Here is a 21263-nt window from a genome sequence, read left to right on the forward strand (position 1 = left end):
GTGCGGGCCGGATACACAGACGCGGAGGCTGTATGTAGTGAGCAATTTTCTATGGGCTTTATTGACAATCGTCAAGCAGTCTTTGTCATTTCGAAAACATGAGGTCTTCTTGGTTCTTTCTCTTGTTGGTCTTCTTTTGGCTGGACCTCTCGTCTCGAACCGGGGTTTTGGGCGTGGGCCAGGTGGTGGGCTTGCGGAGGCTCGCACAAGAGAAAAGAAACAAACAGGAGCCGTCAGCCTTCGTTTCTACAGCGTTCAGTATTTAGTGTGAACCTTCACCACACCCGGTATATCATAAGGTGCAACTCGAGAAATATTAGGCACGGGAGGCGTCTCATAAATGGCACGAATGGTCGTGAGGGTAAAAGGAATGGTATTTCTCGTGGTAAAGAGGGAGTAAGGGTAAGTTGGTTTTGGGTGCCAAAAGGGACTGATGAGGAACGGCAAACAGTAGTGCAGTGCTCAGGACTTCTGTGCTGTACACCCCCAATGCTCTCTCCCACCCTTACAATGCGTTCACCTCCCACCTCCCTCGTTTCCCGCTACCTGTATTTTCCTTCTGGGGGACTCACCGGCTCGGCCGCTCTCCAGCATCCTCCGGTGGGCTCCACAAGTCCTCGCTCCACTCCTCGTTTTCTCATGGGTCGTCTACTTCCTCGGCTGGGCTCGCTCTTGGCTCCGGTTCTTTCCGTGAACGATCCGCTTCCTCCGCTGGGCTCGCACTTCTCGTGGTTTCCTCTCCTGGGTCGCAGGGCTCGAACTCCTTTCTCTCCCAAAACGTACCACCGTCTGTCCTTTCTTGGTCTCTATTTACCGGCCTCAGGTTTTTAGTTCCGGGGTCAGTTCCGTCCCCTTCCTCCGATTCCGGCCTCACAATTGGCTCCTGTAGAGACACACGACAAGGGGGCGGGGTTAGTCTCGCCGGCATCGGGTGGTAGTCTTGGTGATTTGGCGGGGATTTTGGAATGCTTGGTGCAGAGTGGTCAGAATCCAGAGGTATTGTTCTAGAGAGGTCTTTACTCCTCTCGCAGTCCATTTAGTAGTTTTTGCGAAATTAAGAGAAGGGAAAACCAAATTTGTATATACAGAGACGCAGATCTTCCGAGGATCCGACAGTCCCCGTGGTGAAATCTGGGCGTCCGGAAATAGGTATGAGGAAATACTTGTTCCCGACCGGGTGATTCGGCTCCCTACCTTGCGTTACGATCTAGGATGACCCACAGAATCAGCCTAATACCCAATTATCGATTGATCTGACGCATGTATGGAAACTGTTCTTTGGAGATATACCTTGGCGTCTCCCCCTTATCCTTTCCATGCGACCTGGCCCTTTAAACATTGAATGAGCCTTGAGCTTGCTGTATCATTAATTCTCTGGAACCCTATTTCTACGAGCCTTTAAAGCCCTGACTCCCTCCATAACCTGAGGACGATATTTTGACCATATTTCGCATCTAGGTGCTATTTGTGTGTCCCACCCGACTGTAACAACCCCTGCCCTGATGAAGGTGTAGCCCCTTGTGGGCCCAACACCGAAACGCGCGTTGGCCTTCATTGTCTCGTGATTATCTGGAGACATCGCCTCCACATACCACTGGGAGAACACGAGCGTCTGGAATTGTTTGAACCTTGATTGTTTTATCCTATCTATTAATGTATATGTTTTTGATTATATGTTTGTAGAATATATGAGTATGTTGTGGGAACGAATGCTAGTATGATTGAATTGTTGGATGTGGGACCCATTTATTTCTATTTTTGTGAAATTACTGATCATCATTCTGAGTTGTTTAAACCAAAGTAAATTGATACTGTCTATTTCACTCCGTTCTGAGTGTTTCCTCATTGTTAGTCTTGGTGTGTGGGTGTATATCCAACCCTGACCCATCCTTGGGCCTATCTATATTTTGTTGTTGTAGGTAGCTGGTATTTTTTGTATATTGAAATCCGATTGGCTGCCAGCACTTCAACTAGGAAGTGTTGGCAGTCATCCAGGGGCTCGGCTTCAGGGGGTGGGGGCACACAGCCTGGGGCAAAAAAAACATTTATTTTTCGGCAGGTGTCGTGCTGAATCAGCAGCTCCCACCGAAAAATAAAAAAAGAAGCACAGGCTACCCTCAGTGCCCATGGTAGTATTCCTGGGGTGCTGTGCCACTCCTTTATTTTTATAGTTTTCATTCATTTACAATTGTCTTTGCATATTGCACTTTTGCAAAATAAATTAACCATATTGCACACTTGCCAAGGCTTGAACTATTGACTTTGCCAATACTTGTTTCATTTAGGAGTGAGACCTTGAACACACCTTGTCTGTAATCAGTAAACGTCCTCTATGCTGCAGAATAGGTACATCCCAGTTCTGTGGAAGGCAACCTATGAGTCATCACCACTAGCAGACGCTTAGGAACTAAGGGAAAGAGTCCACCGCCTGAAGTAATGGGATGATAGAGACTTCACAAACATAAATAAAAAATTGTTGAGCAGAAATATTCTTTAGTGAGTCATGAACTCAACACATGTCGGTATGTAGTTGTAGTGTTGATCATTTGAATTTCCAAGCTTATTTTGAATGGTACCATTCAGCGTCTCAAGAAAGATATCCTATAATAAGGCCCTTTGCGAAGAATGCTGACCCTCTGGCATGCTTTTTTTTTTCTTTTTGAACTGCAGTTGTGGGTCATTCAAGGTTTGTAGAAGATTGCTGTTTCTTTCTATATTACCCCACACTAGTGTGTCCCATGAGGCATTTTTGCATTGTGTGAGATACACAATATTGATTCCATGCACATTCATATTTTAGAGGAGTTTGCTACACTGGAGTGAGGAGAGCTATGAACACGAAAGCTTTTACAATGTCAAGACTCAGTTGAGAATGATAAAACAAATCAAATATTTTTGTTCTTTTCACTAAATTATCACTTACATGACATGCTGCAAATGTTGGCAGTTTTTAACTGAAAAGAACATCTATCCAAACTTGTCCTACTGACTCTTTGTGGTAGAGAGGATGTATAGTATGTAACTTTGGTGTTCTTTTTTATTCTTATTAATTTTGCGGCTCCACTTTACATTGGTTGAAAGAGAAGCAGTTTGCGTGTTACTCCTCAGAGGAGAGTTTCATTCCAAAGTGAGAATGATTAAGGTTGTGTAAACCATCCACAAGTGACCATTCTAGATGTCATTCATTGCAGACTCCATCCTTCTCCTTCCGCAGCCAGATGGATTAGCTGATTATTCAAATGATCAGTCTGGATTTGATGATGTTGAACTTTTCTAAACTGTTGGCCAGACGTAGTAACCACGGCAATGATGTCCAACTACAGTGTAGTACTTGACAAGTTCAAGCAAAAGCTTTGATGTGGGATGTTATGCTAACTCATCTTTTTTGTATAGAATGGGCTGCTTTAGCATGCTTATGGTCGAGTGGGCATCAATGGGAAAAAAGGGGATGAAACAACAGACCTTAGTTCAGAGCAAGGGAAAAGATTGCCGTTAGATAGCACGTTTGTTTTGAGTTAGAGTTGTGAGGGCAGCTACTTTATTAAAGACAAAGTCCTGTATTTTAATGCACTGCTCAATGGAAGTGAGGATAAGAATGCTGCAGTATCAGGCCGGGGCATGTTTGTCTCACCTACTTGTGCTTAAAATGTTCCTTGCAATTACGTTTTGCATTAAGAAAAGATCTACTGTTGTATGGTTTATGTTATTTTTATATTTCATTATTTTACAATGTTAGATTAACAGCCAGTGGAAGCTGTCCAGTTGATTGTGCTTGTAGTTGGCTAACATAACTGCATGACCAGGGGCCATTTCACAAAGTTGTCACAGGGGAGCAACAGGCATATGTCCTGCCTTCTTGGGCCCTTGGGACACTTTGGTATTATAAAAAAAGCAAAACTTCTTCTGCAGCCCCCTTCTATAATATTGATCTACTGGTGCACATTTTGCACCTGCTCGAGGAAGTATCCCCTCATTTGCACGGTGGTGCAATATTACTGAAGTGGGTTTGGTGCAGTCTGCAAAATGGTAGACAGACCTATGGCTTCGAACATCTGGGTTATCTTTCATCAATGAGCTGCCCCAAGGGGAGACGTGAGTTCACCGCTACACTGTATACAACACCTTTTTGCAATAGGGCTCACTGTCCCAGTCTGTGTCATGGTGCACCCATTCAAATGTGCCCAACGGTGCAGGACCATTGCACCCTATATGTAATGATGGCCCAGGCCCATCTCTGGGTCTGAAATTGTGCATTTTCCCCATCAGGTGCTGTAAATGGGATACCGGTTATTTTTTTTTCTTTATTTTAATCTGGGTATTTCTCCAGCACAGGCATATCTCCAAAGTGAGCAAAACACGTTATAATGCATGGTAGAAGAAATAATGTGTTGAGGCATGAAAGTTACAGTGACTTAAGTCGACATTTTAAAAATCCCAGTAGCAAACACCAGAGGGCTTACAGTGGTTACTACAGTTGGGGTTAGGCAGCTTTATAAACCTTAGATTATTTACAGTTGCCTACTGGACTTAGTTTACATGCTTCTGGTTACTGTTTTGTCCATTGATTGCATGATATAATTATGAATAAACTTAATGGGTTGCTTGAGGTGATGAAGACATTTTGAGATCAGTCTCTCACCTTGATAATAACCAAACGTCACACAAATATTGAATCCAAAATACACACAAAACCGTGCTCCACTATATACCCAAGCCAGAAGCGTCTGCTAATCAGCAGTCGATCCTGCAGCAGTAGTTGTTGAAGCAAGTCCTGAAGAGTTGAAGGCCAAGGAGAATAGAATGCCCTCAGCTCCTCAAGATCGGAACTGAACTACTCCTGGTCGGATAACTCCTCAAGATGGAATTACTCGGACTCGCTGTTTAAAATGGACCCCCGCTGAACTCTGTTTCACATTGCTTACTCTTAAACCTCCTAAACAAAAAAATCATGCATTTCTTTTAGAATGCTGTGTTAGTTGTTCCTTTAGCCAGGTTTTAAATTCCAATTCTAAAACTCCCTCCCCCTTCATAAGTCTACAATGTCTAACTGGATAGTGCTATAGCCATACGCTGTGATCTATAATGATATGCATGTGCATCTGTTTTGTATTCCCCTGTTCAGTGTAGTTTATGTACATTGTGCTGAAACAGTAATGCATATTTCAAGGTACAGCGCATCTGTGCTGCTTAAGATATTCCACAGTTGCAAGCGTAAGAGAAAGAGCAACTAATAAAATATTATTAAGTCAAGCTAAAATGTGCCTGCTGGAAAATATAGTGGCTTTCTTCGAGACCAGCATTGTCCGTGGGAAGGCCATGCCTTGATCTCCATTTTACTATATATCTTGGTGACATGGTTTTTCATGCAGGACCCAAAACGCTTCCTAAAAATGTTTCAAGTTAATATAATAAAAATGCAGCCAACCTCAAGGAAAAGGCAAGGAAATAGTGCTGACCCTTGATGTGCTTGATTGTCTGTCCGAGAACCTTGCACCAACCCACTCGGCTAGAGACTGTAAGCTACCTCTTTGGGTTTTGTGTTTGCTTGATTTAGTGGAGTGAGTCAGGCGTTGATCTATTTTGAGTCCCAGACTCTTAATGTGTTGAATATAAAACAGGAAGCACATTTTTTGCATTTCAGAATGTCAAAAATGCAAGGAAAAATTAAAAAAAACCCAGATCAAGCAGTACCATTAGAGGTGTGCTGCAGCATTAAAAAAGCTCTGTGAAAACAGTAATTGGTTAAACGTGATCCACCTATCCTGTATATACATTTATGCAGTAATCTAGAAAACAACCACTACACAGCGTACTAGAGCTAATTAGCCACGTACAGTATACGTGCTGTGCATTGGAAAGAGATACTCTGGGGTCCCATTTATTACAAATAAGCAAAATAATCCCTTCACAGTTCTCTGCACGTTCTTTAATACTGGATTGGAAGAATCATGTTTTCCAAAATGGTGGCAGATGGGACATGGTTTAACTGAGCCCTTATTGTGTAATGTTACAACAATATATTTATTAATAAACTTGTTTTTATTTAGTATATCTTACTGTACTTCAGGAGTTTTTTAAGCAGTACAAATAATAGGTCTCACTCTTACCTAATTTAATGGTAAATAACATACTAACCTCTGAATGATGGAAAGCTGAGTTTGCCATTTCCTTGATTCAAACTTATGACCAGCAGATCACTGCAGCAAGCATTTTACTTCATGAACCCAACAGTCCTGTACCTACTGGACGATTAGTTCTTGGTAGCAACTGGTCAGGAAGCTGATACTCACAGACTACCCAGTTCAGGGCGATGGTTTATCAAGATTTTCCAGTGGAGGGGCACTCAGTCTCATGCACTCAGTACAGCCACCGCTGGTGCCTAGGCAAAGCTGAAGACTTAGGGCCCGATTACGATGTCGGACAGACCAGAGTCTGTCCGACATCGTTTGGGATCGGGAACCGGACGACTTTCTGTCGTCGGTTCCAACCGAGCAAGTACAGGGTTGCAATCCTATTAATGCATGTTCTCATTGTAAAGAGCAGAGGTGCAGTTCATCCCTGCACTCCGTGGCAGGCATCTCAAGGTACCTGCAGCCGGGTGCAGGGATCAACAGGGGGGCATCATAGGTTCCCACTCTGCCGCCATCCGGAGGCCTTGTGCCCATGGGAGCCCTGCTGGGGGAGCCCCAAAGTCGGATTCCCACACCCTTTCTGTGTCGGAAAGGCCGGCACTGAAAGACTGTGGGAATCCTCCATCTTAATCCCTCAGCCAGATTTCCGAGTGGCAGCTGGGCTCTCCGAGCCTGTCGGGGGCCATTTGGAAATCGAGTTTGGATTCCTTTGTGACTGACCCCATCAAAATAGGTCAGTCAAAAAGGAATCCGAACGGGAGATTCCAATGTGGTTGGAACGTGTTTCCAACCTCATCTGAATCAGTCCCTTAGTTGGCAATTGAGTCCTAAACAGGGGTTCAGATGTTTGTTTCCAAAACCACTTGAGCGAGAATTAAAATTCTAACAGTTTTGAAATCGGAGTGACCTAGTCTAGCTACATTTGTGGTTTACCTAGCCACAAGTTAAATGAAGGAAACATCAATAACATGGGGGCAACTGTGGGAAAAGATGCAAGTTCTTCACGGCTAGCAGAGGATCATTGATGAAACAAGCTCAACCTCAATGTTGGATTGAAGCTGTTGGCTTCCCTTGGACCCACGTCCGCTGCTGGGCAGGTGGAGTTTTTAAAATTGACCCACACTGGACCTTTATTCTGTTCTTCATTGGAGTTGGTTACTCATATTAGATTCAGTCCAGCTGCTCTTCAGGTACATGAGCTCATCAGAGCTTTCTGAGTCTCTGCTGGACTTGGTCAGAATGGCAACCAGTAAATGTTACACTTCTGAAGTGTCTGTCCTTCTTCTCTGTCCTAGAGTGTAGACCCTCCTTGGATGCTGAGAAAATGTTGAACAAATTACAGCTCACAGGAGCCAATACTTGTGGGAAGGGCCAGCCAAGCAGATTATCTGCAGTATTAAAATTTGCTGGGCTTCTCCATTACACTGCATTATAAGCTCATGGACAGGTCACGTCTCATTGCAGTCCCTCTCACCAGAGACCCTTTTGAACTGGCTCAAATGCCCTAGACTTTAAAACATTTTGGAATGCAGATGTAGCAGGAACCTTTAGCTCACTTTGTCAGGGGAATTGTGTCTAATTTCGTAGGGCTGTGAGTTCATTAACGGAGACAAATTGTGTACCAAGGGCTGCCTTAAAGATGGCAAACCCCCTCTCAAATACAGTCCTTTCTACACTTGACTCTCATGGTTGTGAGGACGAGCAGTCACACGCTTCTCAGCGCAGTAGGATAGGGGGCTGAAACTCAGAACTCAACAATTGACCAACAAGCAAAATAAATTGATGTCCACGTCAGTGTTTCTCTCTTAACAATAAGTTTCACACAGTAATACTAAATACTACACAATTCAATACGCAGTTACAGGGTGATACTCCTATTCACGATTCCCCATGGGCACTACACCTCCATCTCTCTGTGCCCTCTGTCACCTGGGCGACCCTATTTATGGTAGTCCCCCAGTAAGCTGTGGCAGAAGCATACATTAGACTTAGTTGCTGATTACGTTCCCCACAAATTTAAATGCTAAATTTTGGGCGGTTGCACCTTCTCCTCACTTCCGGTCCCCGTGGCTTCCGGCGAGCTGAGCGCTCTAGTCCTCAAAGCCATAGAATATTTAAAACGTATGCCAGAACGAGCGCGCAGCGGACGCGGTAAGAACACTGCTAGCTACGCTGCTTGTACTTTTTAAACCTGCACATATACGTTTTTGAAATCTGCACCAATCTTGTGTTTGATATATTACAAAGGGGAGTGGTGGGGGAATAAGGCGGACTCACTTGTAATACTGCCCTGCACCCTGGTCAGTCGCGGCAAGTGCCGATTGCACGGAGGGTGGACCTTTGGGCGGTTGCACCTTCTCCTCACTTCCGGTCCCCGTGGCTTCCGGCGAGCTGAGAGCTCTAGTCCTCAAAGCCATAGAATATTTAAAACGTATGCCAGAACGAGCGCACAGCGGACACGCGCAGCGCGCGCCAAAGGCAAGCCCGTCTGCGCCCGTCCACGCACCGGAAGCGCTCTGCGCCAGGAATGCTGCCGACTGGGATAACGAGGTGAACAGACCAACAAAGTATAGATACTCAGGCAACCAATTAAGAGAGATCGGGCGCATGGGAAATGGGAAAGGGGAACTCAAGTGGGAAGAGAATGCTGGCCCGGAATCAGACTATGTTAGCATGGACTGCCCGAGATGCGGGCTGCTCAACGTGAGGTTACTATCAAAGCACCACATAGAAGCCCAATTGCTAATAGAAATTAATCACTTAGATATTCTGTTCATGACAGAGACATGGATGCAACCTGGGTCTGACCTGGAGCTGGGCCTGGCATGCCCACCTGGCTATAATGCCCTAAACAAACCTAGAACAAATGGCAGAGGAGGGGGGTTGGGATGATATTCAAGGAGACCTGGGACATCTCATCAATGGATATCGATGAGGCTCCAGGCTGTTAGAAGGCGACCTCAGAGGAGCCCGGAGGGGGTCCTGACTATCCTGAGACCAACCCTCGAGGTATCGTAGCCGGGCACTGGCGGGAGACTCCTCAAGGGAGGAATCTCGTATCTAGGATCGCGCACTCGGCACCACACGACAAAGAGACGCCACACCGTGAGTTCTTAAGAACAAATCTTTATCAAATCGGAGTCGTAGGAACTTTATGATCAGCACGGCAAGTATATACAAGTAGAGCACGGGCTCACAGAGTCTCGGGGAGGGGTAGGAGGTAGTGGGACTGTCTTTGTGGTTATGGATCAAATGCAGGGGCGTACCCGGCGCACAGCTCACAATCCTCGAGCTGGGGGATACGCTTGTAGTCGTCGGGGTCCGGCTGGACCAGGAGAGTCTGTGGGAGCTGCGAGTCACTCAGCAGGGCTCAAGCACAAGTTCGGAGGTCTTACGATCTTCAGGGAGCCGCGAGTCACTCAGCAGGGCTCAAGCACAAGTTCGGAGGTCTTACGATCTTCAGGGAGCCGCGAGTCACTCAGCAGGGCTCAGGTGTTTCCAAAGGCGAATCTGCCGGATAGTCCCAGAGCACCCCTTGTTATAGGTCGACCCCTCTTTGATGTCCGGAGTCTGTGCAGGCAGGGGTCTTGTGAACTGGGGGTCGCTTGTCGGGGTTTCCTGCCAGTGTCTTTTGATCCTTTCGGGGCCGGGTTGGGAGGAGTCCCAGACACCCAGCAGGCGTGGAGCCAACCCTCGGGGAGGCCGGAGGGCCGATCGAAACCCACCTTCCCAGGGGAGCTCAGAGGTGCGATGGAAACTGCTCCTCCCTCTCTCATCCCAATGGGAGCGCGATATCCTCCAGCCGGAGTGGCGCCTCTAGGCCAGGGTCGCGCTGGGGCCGGGCGGCCATCTTGGTGTATGAAGTGGGCACGCGGGCCCGGTGTGGCCAAAAGGAGGAAGGCCACGGACGGGGAAGTCCGGGTCGGGTGTGTGTGTGTTCTGGTGGGAAGGATCGGCTAGGCCATGTGCTCGGGGGCTGCATGAGGTCATGGGTCTGGATTAATGGTGCGGGGACAGGGATGGCCATGCCACAAGGCCGGGTCTAACACAGGCATTGAATGGATGGGTCTCCGCCTTAAAGGCCGCAATGGGCTTGTCTGGACGGTCATACTATGTTATAGACCCCCGGGGCCATTCTGTCTTCAACTGCAACAGGATATGGTTGATGTACTCAGTGACTTGGCACTTATCCATGCCAGAGTAATGGCCCTGGGTGATTTTAACCTATGGGCCAATGGGAGTCTGGACTCCGGGTACAATAATCTGCTACAGTCATGCAAGAACCTAAATCTAAAACAGTTGGTCTTGGAACCCACTTACTTGGGGGGACATGTTTTGGACCTGATCTTTGCAGAAAAAAAAGCTGTCAAGGTGGGAAACATTGTCCCGGTGGGCTGGTCGGATCACAATCTGCTACTATTCCAGGTAACGATCCCCAAATCAAGGCGAGCGGAGGCAGCCAGGGAAAGAAGCTACCTAGATAGGGACTGGAAGAACCTCATAAAGAGGGCTGTCTCATCACCAATATTTAAGGACAATGGGCTTCTGGATCCCCTGAAATCGGTAGAACATAACTATACGTCATTCTGCGCACATATCACCGAAACCCTTGATCATATTGCCCCGGTTAAAAAAAATCAGAAAGATGGAGAGACCCTCTGCCCCATGGTACAATGAAACACTGAGGACTAAAAAAAGGGGTTGTAAACTTGCTGAGCTACAGTGGAGAAAGGCATACACAGAGATAGACAAAGCCCTCTGGAAGGAGAAACTAGCCAACTACAAAAAGGAAATTGTAAATGCCAAGGCAGACTACTATGCTGAAACCATCCTGAAGGCGCCCAATAGTACCAGGGGTATCTTTAAGATCATGGAGGACATCGCTAGCCCTGAGTGCACCAATAACCGCATCCCACCCAGTCAAGAGCTATGTAACAAACTAGCTACCTTTTTCGATAAAAAAATACGGAAAATCATAGAAGGGCTGGAAATTGACGATACGGTCATATCTGGCAAGACAGATGGGCAACCATTGACAAGTAAGCATAAGAGTAGGAAAGGGGAGACAGAGTCGGAACATCATGTGGCCCATTTGGACCATTTTGAGCTCCCGTCTGAGGAGGAGTTCGACAAGTTAGCTCTAGGAGTCTCTTTGGGATCTCCTTTGGACCCCTTCCCTCCCAAAACCTGGAAGGTGCTGGGAGGCGAACTATTTCCAATACTCCAACAGCTGTGTAACCAATCACTCAGCAGTGGGCAGGTCCCGGCAAGCTAGAAACAAGCAGTAATTACACCTCTGCTGAAAAAATCCACACTTGATCCAGCATGCCCTAAAAGTTACCGACCCATATCCCTCCTCCCCTACCCTGTAAAGATCTTAGAACGGGTGGTGAGTAGAGCACTCTCACAGTATTTGGAGGATAACAACAAGCTGGAAGATGTGCAGTTTGGGTTTCGCCCTGGTCATGGGACAGAGACAGCGCTGGTGACTGTTTTGGAAGAACTTCGAATGCGAGCAGACAGGGGACAATCGGCCATACTGATCTTACTGGACCTGTCTGCCGCATTCAATACAGTCAACCACACAGTCCTCCTGGACAGGCTGGAAACAGTCGGGTGGGAGGGGTAGCACTGGAGTGGTTTCGATCATATCTGACATCTAGACGTCAGGCAGTGGCCCTCCATCCTTATCGGTCGGAGTTTGCTGAGATTAGGCATGGGGTTCTCCAGGGATCAGCCCGATATTGTTTAATACCTACATGAGCCCCCTGATTGCAATTATTAAATCATATGGGGTCAGCTTGGTAAAGTACGCTGACGATACCCAGCTCATTGTATCACTGGAGGGAGACCAAGTGGGCTCTCTGGAAAAATGTCATGCCTGTATGGCTTGGCAGTTCGGGCTGGACTGTTCCCATGAGGCACAGGGTCAAGACTGATTTGCATATGGCTATGTCTAAACTGGGGTGGTGTAGTGGGCAAAAGAACGATGGATTTAACCCAGATCTCTTGACTGGGGGAGAATGTATGCATTGTCAGCATTCCGTCCATCATTTGTTTGTTGTAACGCTGTATGCTAGAAACAGTACGCTGGCTGAAAAACAATTCTTTGCAGTTTAATTGTGAAAAAACCGAGATCCTTTGCTGTGCAGCAGGCAAAGTTCCCTGCTCTCTCCCCTCAGGATTCTGGCCCATGCCCACAGAAACACCTCTGCTACCCGTCTCGACGGTACGCAATCTCGGGGTTAGTTTTAATGATAAACTAAACCTTGAAAGCCAAGTCAACAGAATTGTGGGAAGTAGTTTTTCGCTTATTGGGGTCCTTCGGAAGATCCTCCCACTACTTCCATATCCGGCACGAGCACTTGTAATAAGGTGTGTCATTCTGAGTTGCCTGGGCTATGGTAATGCGCTACTGCTGGAATACCCTAGATACCTGATTGGGAGACTCCAGAGAGTCCAGACGGTAGCGGCTAAACTGGCCCTAGCCAGACCAAGACGGTCATCCACATCCCTGGCGTTGACGGAGCTCCACTGGCTTCCGGTATTCCAGAGGATACAGTTCAAATCACTGTGCATCGTCTTCAAGGCCCTGCATGGGTTGGGACCGATACCGATGCAATCTAAGTTCAACTGGTATAACCCTACCCGCAGCCTTCGGTCCTCCTCGACTAGGCTGGTTAATATACCCAGGATTAAGAAAGCTAAATCAGGAGGAAGAGCCTTTAGCTATGCGGCAGCACGTCTTTGGTATAGTCTGCCAGTTGAGCTAAGACAGATACAAGATCTGATGAAGTTCAGGGGAAAAATTAAAACCTGGCTTTTCCCTAGAGTGCAGGCTTAGCATATCAATTAGCTAGCTAGGAAGCAAGGTGATAGAGTGTCTTACTGTAGCGCCAGGATTCCCGTAGGGTTACAGTGCGCTTTACAAATATGAAATACATACATACATAAAGCAGTTCACCTCTTCTCACCCGATGTAGTTGGCAGAATACGTTTCAAGTCATGTGTTGTGGCGGCTTGGTCCCGACCACAGGCGGGGTCCCCTGGTAGCCCTGTGTTGTCCCTTTATCAGTTGTAGGAGCGGTCGAGTGCAGCCTGTGGCTTTGGCATGCACAGCCTCCCTAGAATAGAAAGATGCCACTCAGTTGGTCCTAGTGTTGAGGTCCTAGTGTCATCAGCTGTCACAACTTGCTTCTCGGCAGGGTCAGACGTAATGCATGACAAAGCAGTTGTAGTCCAACTTGGGCTGATTCATATTGAAAGGCAGTTGTAACCTTCCTCTGGCTGGATGACTCGAAAAGGCACTTGTAGCCGGATCATGTGGCTATGTAGTTTTAGCCCACCTTAGGCTGGATCACAAAGTAGGGCAGTCTTTTGAGTGCGGTTCTCAATGGAAACTGAACCACAGATACAGACCGAATAACTCACTGCAGCCTAGGTTTCTCCTCGTTTTAACCTATATATGACAGTGGAATCCAAACAACACTCACCTTATCTGTATATCCCCTGGTATTTAGCATGAAAACATATTGTGAATGTGCACACAATATTAGCACCTGCTGTAGTCCAAAAGAGGACTAAATAAAGATAAATACACAATAAGGTGCACCATACAACATTTCTAAAACAAAATCCAGAGTCCAAAGTTGACGAATTTCCAATTCATATGTCCATCTTCTTTTTATTTATTTTCTTGTTTCAAAATCTCAAGTTTTGTAAGACAGCTACCGCGTATCATCCAGCACAGTGGGCTTCTTCAGGGCTAAGTACAATGTGGTCAGAATGTAACTTAGTAATATCTATCCATGTAATAGACCAATTTTCATAGCGTGATAAAAGGTCCCGGACTGTACTCCTATTGTGTCCTAGGTAGGAGTTGTTCGTACAGAAAAAATAGTGCTTGTCAATATAGCAACCAAATATCCATGATCTATCGCGAATGATTCCACATGTAATAAATCAATGGGTATCAATCAAACCCCAAGCACAGCACCAGAATAGGTGCCTGAGAGGATACAGCAACGTGGTCGACGCCAGCCAGCCGGCCGCAAGAACGGAAAAAATAAAAAAATAAAAATAGGTTGCTCCTCACTTAGCTCTCAAACAGTTAGCTTTTTTTATCAACTTCTGTTCTCTTTTTGGCAATTATAATTGTATGAATAGCAGTTGCCTAAAACTCAGTTTGGCTAAAGCAGAAGTACTGCTCTTTCGCTGCTTCCTCCTGAATCTTGTCTAGTGCATGGTGTCGGGTGGATTTCGGCCCTCCTCCCACTCCTGTGGAGGTTAGGACCCAGGGAGTCAAATTTGGTAAGGAGCTGTCTTTTGCTTCACAGGTGAAGGCAGTCACAGGTGTTTGTCTCTTAGGCTAGTTCCTGAATTCCAGCCGAAAGCTTGTTCATTCTTTAATTACCTTGCATTTGGATTTTGCTGACATTTTATATCTGTGTTTTCCAGACTTATCTCTTGAGCTGTTTGCAGCTGATACTGAATGCTGCTGCTAGGCTCTTTTGAGCTATTCCCAGGCAGGAATCCATCTCGCAACGCCTGAGAAACGTACTCTGGCTTCCAGTGCAACTACAAATTCATTTGAAAATGTCTTCTTTTTATCTTCAGATCAGTTCATAACATAGGTCCACTTTATTTGAGGGACCAAATTCCAGCATATCATCTTACAAGGTCTCTCAGATCCTCTAGTTAGTCATTACTGGTAGTCTTGACAGTACAACGTGCTGGTCTTTCTCCTTTGGGCTCCTCAGCTCTAGAACGCCCTTCCACTGGAAATTTGTTTGTCCCCCAGTGAACAGATCTTTACCAAAACCACTGAAAACCTAGTTACTCCAGTCATGGCGATTTGCCCTGTTTCCCCCTTCCAGTGTATGTAGCGCTGGGACGACTGTTAGACAGCTGTGCACTCTGTAAAAGATTAACTGGTTTATTCAAGTTGGAGCACCCCCAACCTCGGCACAACGAAGGGTGGTGTTTCTGCATCTGGCTATCATCAGCCTCTATAAAGCAGTAATCAGGAACAAAAGGGCGGGCCTGACTTAGAAACTTCCTCACTTGAACAGCAGAAACTGCAGACCCACTCCTCAATCCTACCATCAATGAAATGGCAGTGCTCAGGAAGAACTAATTAGCGGCTTTTTTTAACAGAGCGTTCATGAAATTTCTAAGGTAGACCTGACGCGTCGCCTACACATCAGAGAGTGGCTCTCCAGCTACAGGACTGCAGGCAATACACTTATGCTGCCAGGGTAAGTTGTTCTTATCCTCTGTCTTGTGCTGAACTAGTAGCATATAAAATGGATACTACTGGCTTCAGTCCACAGGCTTGCACATACACAGAGTCCTGTGACCTGTATTACACACGCACAAACATTTGACATGGTCAAAGGACGTCAGCGCAAAGTTCTAGGTTTCACACAACAGCATATCTTTACATGAGATGGTCAATAGACCACTTTCTCATTGACTCATGAAAAGGTCTGTTTAACTCTAAGACCTTACGGCACAGCATGCTGCCACCACTGTTTTATATGCTAATCCCGGGATACTGACTGTAATTCTTCGTCCACATTGTGGGCATGCTTCATGCACCGCTCCAGGTCACAGGATGAGTCCTGGACCTCTCTTTGTAAGGGACAGGCCTAAACCTCTGTGCACACGCTAGATTGATGTGATGATGGGGCCAAAATAAGAGTCCGAATACCAGCTACACCAGTAGGGCAGAGACTCAAAACAGGGATATATGCCCCAGTATCTTGCAGATGACATTTGTGTTTCAACATGTATGCAAAAGATTTCAGTTATTGAAGACTGCACAGGTTTTACACAGAAGGGTCCAGTAGCTGTCCATGCAAATGGGTACGGTCCTACAGACCTCTGCCCCCATGACAATACATATGGCTGTCACTGCTGTCACCAAGCCTAGATCAATTCATCACCCTCAACTGGATTGGTACCCTTTCGATATCTAATGTTTGCTCCAATATTGTTCAACCTTTAAACAGTAGTCTCAGTTGGGGACATAGAAGATGGGTGATTTCACTAAGAGAAAATATGAACAAGGCTACCCAGAAATTTGCAAGTGAATCTCCCAACATCTGTGGTAGAGTCAAGGTCACCGAATCAAGGCAAAACATACTTTTATACACTAATACTGACATTTATAGTATTGGTCACGTTTGCAAAGTTCACTAAAATACTAGCTGATGCAAGGGTGCGCTCCGGGGAAGAAAAGAGCAGACAGCCTTCAAAAAGTATCAACAATAATACACAATATGTTGAGAGCGAACATTTGATGAAGGACTGGAATATACACCTTGAATCGGTAAGGCCTAATACTCTGGTACTTCTGATATGAGAATGTTTTTCTCAATGAATAAAGAGTAATGACTGCTGTAGTTAAAGTGCATAGTTTCTCCTGAGCAACCACATTTTTTAAACATTCCTCTAGCACAAAAGACACTTCATCTCATTGCTGGATGAGTTAGCATGGGCAGGAACATGGCAGTTGAGCTGCATGGTTAGTTGTTGCTGTGCTTTAAGTTACTGTTAAGTTTGGTAGCACATTGTTTATGATTATGTGTCTTTGCAGCAATATTGTTTTGTGTTTGGTTGTAAAATGATTAAGTTGACTTTTTTTGTGGTTGATAGATAGATTGATGAGAGGAAATGGATGTTCTGTTAAGGTGGCAACTGCTTGTCCACCTGTGTTGCTTTCCCAAAATATTATCAGACAGGGGCTCGGTCTGCTGTATGCTATTGGTTTAGGCTGGAGTATAAATATAATTTGACATGTAAGTGCTATTGGGGTGGCAAAAGGTAGCACACTTTATGATTTGGACCTCAGTTATGCACATGATCGTGCTTGAAGGTTTGTAAAATGTATAGCATTGGTGAACGGTGAGAAGGTGTTATAACTTGATATGCATATGATGTCACAGCACTTAGCTAACTATATGGCATTCTTGTTAGGCACATCTATATGATCTTGAAAGTATGAGAAATGGTCCTGCTAATACACTTTGTTTGGTGTTTAGTTTCTATATGTCTATGTGAGGGAAATGCTTATACAGCACACATTCCAATTAAAAGTAAATACATCCCATAGCAGTTGTTTATTTGAGTTAAAAATATTGATTAACGATTAAGTTCAATATTATGTTTACTGCTGTTTCACATGAGCAAAAAGGGGGCGTTTTTGGAGTGCCCCCTGGAAATCTTATTCTTGGGTGCACAGTCATGTTCTCTTCCTCAAGGCGGTCTTTAATATTTTGGCGAATATGGCAAAGTGGGCAATGGACCAGGAGGCATGGAGATGTTGAATGCGTTTTTGGGAGTTATTTGGAAATGGGAGGTGTATGGGGAGATGAGAGTCACTGTTGGAGTAGAACAGGAAATGTATAATATGGACATTTGTGTGCTGAGGTGGGAGTGTCGTGTAGAAAATTGCTGTGAGATCAGTCACTCAGTGCCGACAGAACATACTACAAACTTATAAAGCAACTATACAAGATCACATACTGTGCTTGAATGTGTTGCAATCTACTAGAACACTGTGCTTGGAGTTGCTATGAGACCCAACATAACTGCCCATACTCTGCCACACATGCAACTTCCAAACTTATATTTAGTTGAACGGCACAGCAATTAAAACCATTTTGGGATGACCACACATTGTGTCTGCCCACTACTGCCCAGTCCAAAGATATCTGAATCACTGACCACAGTGGAAGGCTGAGCCAACCTAACCCTCCATCCAAACTCATGATCTGCAGATCACTGGATTTCTCAGACACCACACAAATCGAGTCATCAATCCGGGGCCTTTCTCTGCTGGCCCACTTTACTGTTTGTTACTGCTGAACCTCTTAGGTGAACCGGATAGGTCCAGCAAGTGTCCCCTGACAGCCGCATCCAAACCTACTGACCAGCAAATTCTCAGCCACATGTACCAATTAGCAAGAGGGAATTACTTCCTATATTCTTTAGTCTTTCTCCCACAGTCCCATCCATCTCATTCAGCCAACAACCGTGGCCATTTTTGGCTGCTGCAACATACAAAAAAACATGGAAAGGGGGAGACCCCTCCTATTCCCTGATTCACTCCCCAACACTTCCTATGCTCCCATCTCTTGCATCCAAAAACTAGAAGGATGTGTCGGGTGTAGAACAGCAGCCAGATGAGACCATCATCTGCGCCTTCAAATCTGTCTCTCGTTCTGTCACTGAGCTACTAACGGTCCCGCCCCAAAAAGCCAACAAGTAAGGGTACCTAGATGGTTTAACCCAGAATGCTTGCTTGCTGCTAGGAGGCTCAAGTAAGTGTTGCATGCTTCCCCTAGGGATAGCGCTTTAGTTAAAGCACAAAGAAAGTAATATAAGATAGCCCTTAGCAAGCGCAAGGAGGCACTGAAGGGGGAAGCTTGAGGTAAGCTCATGGAATCCCTCCTGACCTGTACTTGTATGATGTGGAGCTCTGGCTACCGCTGCTTACCTCTGTCATTAACGCGGCAGCAAGGTCTGGTTCTCCGGCATCTTGGGCCACCTCCATTATTGCCCCGGTTTTTAAAAAGGGAACAGGGATAGCACTCATTGCTATAAGCCTGTATCCCTGTTGGATATGGTGGTTAAAGTGGTCGGATGGATCCTGCTTTGCAGGTTAACTTCTTGGGCTCTAGACAACAATATCCTGTCAGATGCCCAATATGGTTTCCATCCTGCCACTCCACGATAGATCAATGCTTAAACCGTTTTATGTTATTGAATAAGTACACAGTAGCCTGTTCTGGTACCATCTTCCTGACCTTTACGAATCTTTCTTCCACCTTAGACTGTGTGAACACAGGAAAGCTGTGTCAGATCCGTCTTTCCTTGGGGGGGGGGACAGGAACATGGTCTTCTTTTTGCAAGATCTCCACAGGAACACTAAGGCGGTTGTGCGATATTCGGCTGGCTTCAATGTATCACGCTCATTTCCTGTCACTGGTGGAGTCCGTCAGGGTTGTAATTTGGCCCCTTTGTTATTTAATCTTCATATTACCAATTTGAAGAAAACCCTTTTGGAAACCAAGGCCGACTTTCCTTGGGCGGGACGGGGCGGTCTCCCTGTCCGGTTTTACGCAGACGAAGCTGTTCTGATGGCTAGGACCGAACGGGGTCTGCAAATAGTTATAAACCCCTTTGCTCAATTCATGGGGGACCTGGACTTAAGGGTTAACGACTCTTAAGTCATACATTATGCAAGTAGGGGCACAGTAGGCAATATACTTTTAGGGTTGGTCATACCCTAATTCCAAAGTCGAATGTGTACTCTTATCTGGGGGTATTATTAGATGATAAAATTAATTGGAGGTCCCAACTCACCCTTAAGACAAGCATTGGCATAGCCAATAGGTCTCACCTTTGGGACCTCTAAGTGTTTAGCCATGCAACAGTTGCATAACTAAATACTTATAAGGTCCCAAAAGCAAGACCTATTGGCTATGCCAAGCGGCCATGCGGCCGCGAAATTCATCGCGATCAAACATCAAAGCGGCTGCGAAAGTGAAAGTAATTGCGGAAAATCGCGGAGCGCACACCCGCACACATGTACTGTAGCTCTAGGCTGGCCTTGTAGCACTTTTTGGAGCCCTCTCAAAAAGTCTCGCCAGACCAGCGCATGCGCTGGCTCAGGCGAGACCTAAAAAATGACATCTATCAGGATTCTGTAGCCATTTTTTCGGTCTCGCTGAGCCAGCGCATGCGCTGCTCTGCGAGACATTTAGTGTGTGGGCTTTTAAAAGTCCTACCATAAGCTGGCTGGCCTAGAGCGTGCGGTTACGCGCACAATGACAAGTAGAGGGCCATCTGGCTTTCCTCTCTCGTCATGGTGCGTGCACATCGCACACCACTCACCAGCCTGCATTCACTTTTGTCGTCGCGCGCGCACCACTCGCGTCCTTTTTTTAGTTTTCGCCTTCACTTTTCTCGTCGCGCATGCACGCACCAGTCGCGTCCTTTTTTACGTTTCGCCATGCCGTGCTTGCTTTTTTCTTCTTGCTTAAGCTTCTCGCGAGATTGAAAGTGTTTTTAGATCTCTCTCATGTGCTTCTCTCCATTCTCTGTGTTGCTCTCTATCGTCCTTCTGCTTTTCTCCACCTGCGTTGCTCTCTTGATTCCTTTTTCTTAAGAATTCCATGAGTGCATGTGGTTCCAGCTTCTCCTTCAGTGTTCTTCCGCTCTGTGTTGCTCTCTTGACTTTTCACCGCCCTATTTTGTGATTGTCTGTTGTACCTCACTTCTGTGAGCCGTCCTCCTCCCTCACTTCAGTGAGCTGCCCCCCTACTTCACTTGTCAGCTGGCTCACCGCCTCACTTCTGTCTGCCGCTTCCCTGCCTTGCTTGTCAGCCGGCCCACTTCTGCGTTTGTCAGCTGCCCACCCTATAGCCTCTCTATCTTCTACTGCTGATGTATTGGCTAGTGCTGGCTTCCCGGGTTATTGCTGCTTTTTTTATTTGTTGTTTTTTATGGGGGTGCCCTTCGACCCCCACTCCTGTTCCCATCCTGGCCATGGTCCTTTCACGGTGTCCGCATACCCAATAACACAAAGAGAACTACCTATGTAGTGTAATATGCACAGTAATCTGCCATGAACCGCGGTGTATATCCATAACCGTTTATGTATAGGCAGCCATATTAAAGATTCTACAAATACTGTGGAAACAAAGTGGTCTTTCTAACATGTTTATCAATGCATCCTCTCTATGTGTACCACATAGTTTGAATACACAGTCTTTCTTCAGTGTTTGTTGACAAAGGTGCAAGCTGATACAGAAGAATGTTATACTTATTTGTAGACATCTCACATGAAGCTGGTGTCTACTGTAAAACGTACCCACCTGTGTGGTAACAAAAGTACAAATAAGCTTTTACAAATGTAATACTTTTTTTTTTTTGCTGTGTCTGGACGGCTCTTCCTGAATATGCCCCTAGTTCTTCCTATCTTTCATCCTTCTCTCCCCGTACCTAACTGCATCTTCACCCCTGCACTTTGTTTCTTTGTTCTTTCACCTTCTTAATTCCCTCGTCCTTTTCTTTTTCATTCTTTCTCTTACCCCATTATTTTCTCATTCCTTTTATTCCTTC

The 21263-nt window shown here is 45.8% G+C and overlaps 1 protein-coding gene across 1 annotated transcript in view; it reads left to right on the top strand.

Annotated features, from left to right (window-relative positions):
- Nucleotides 1-21263, top strand: part of NFX1 (nuclear transcription factor, X-box binding 1) — a 660521-nt gene that overhangs the window by 17956 nt on the left and 621302 nt on the right. The gene's annotated exons all lie outside the window — the stretch shown is intronic.

Source organism: Triturus cristatus, chromosome 5_2 (assembly GCF_964204655.1).
Source record: "Triturus cristatus chromosome 5_2, aTriCri1.1, whole genome shotgun sequence".
In the NCBI taxonomy this organism is placed as follows: Eukaryota; Metazoa; Chordata; class Amphibia; order Caudata; family Salamandridae; genus Triturus; species Triturus cristatus.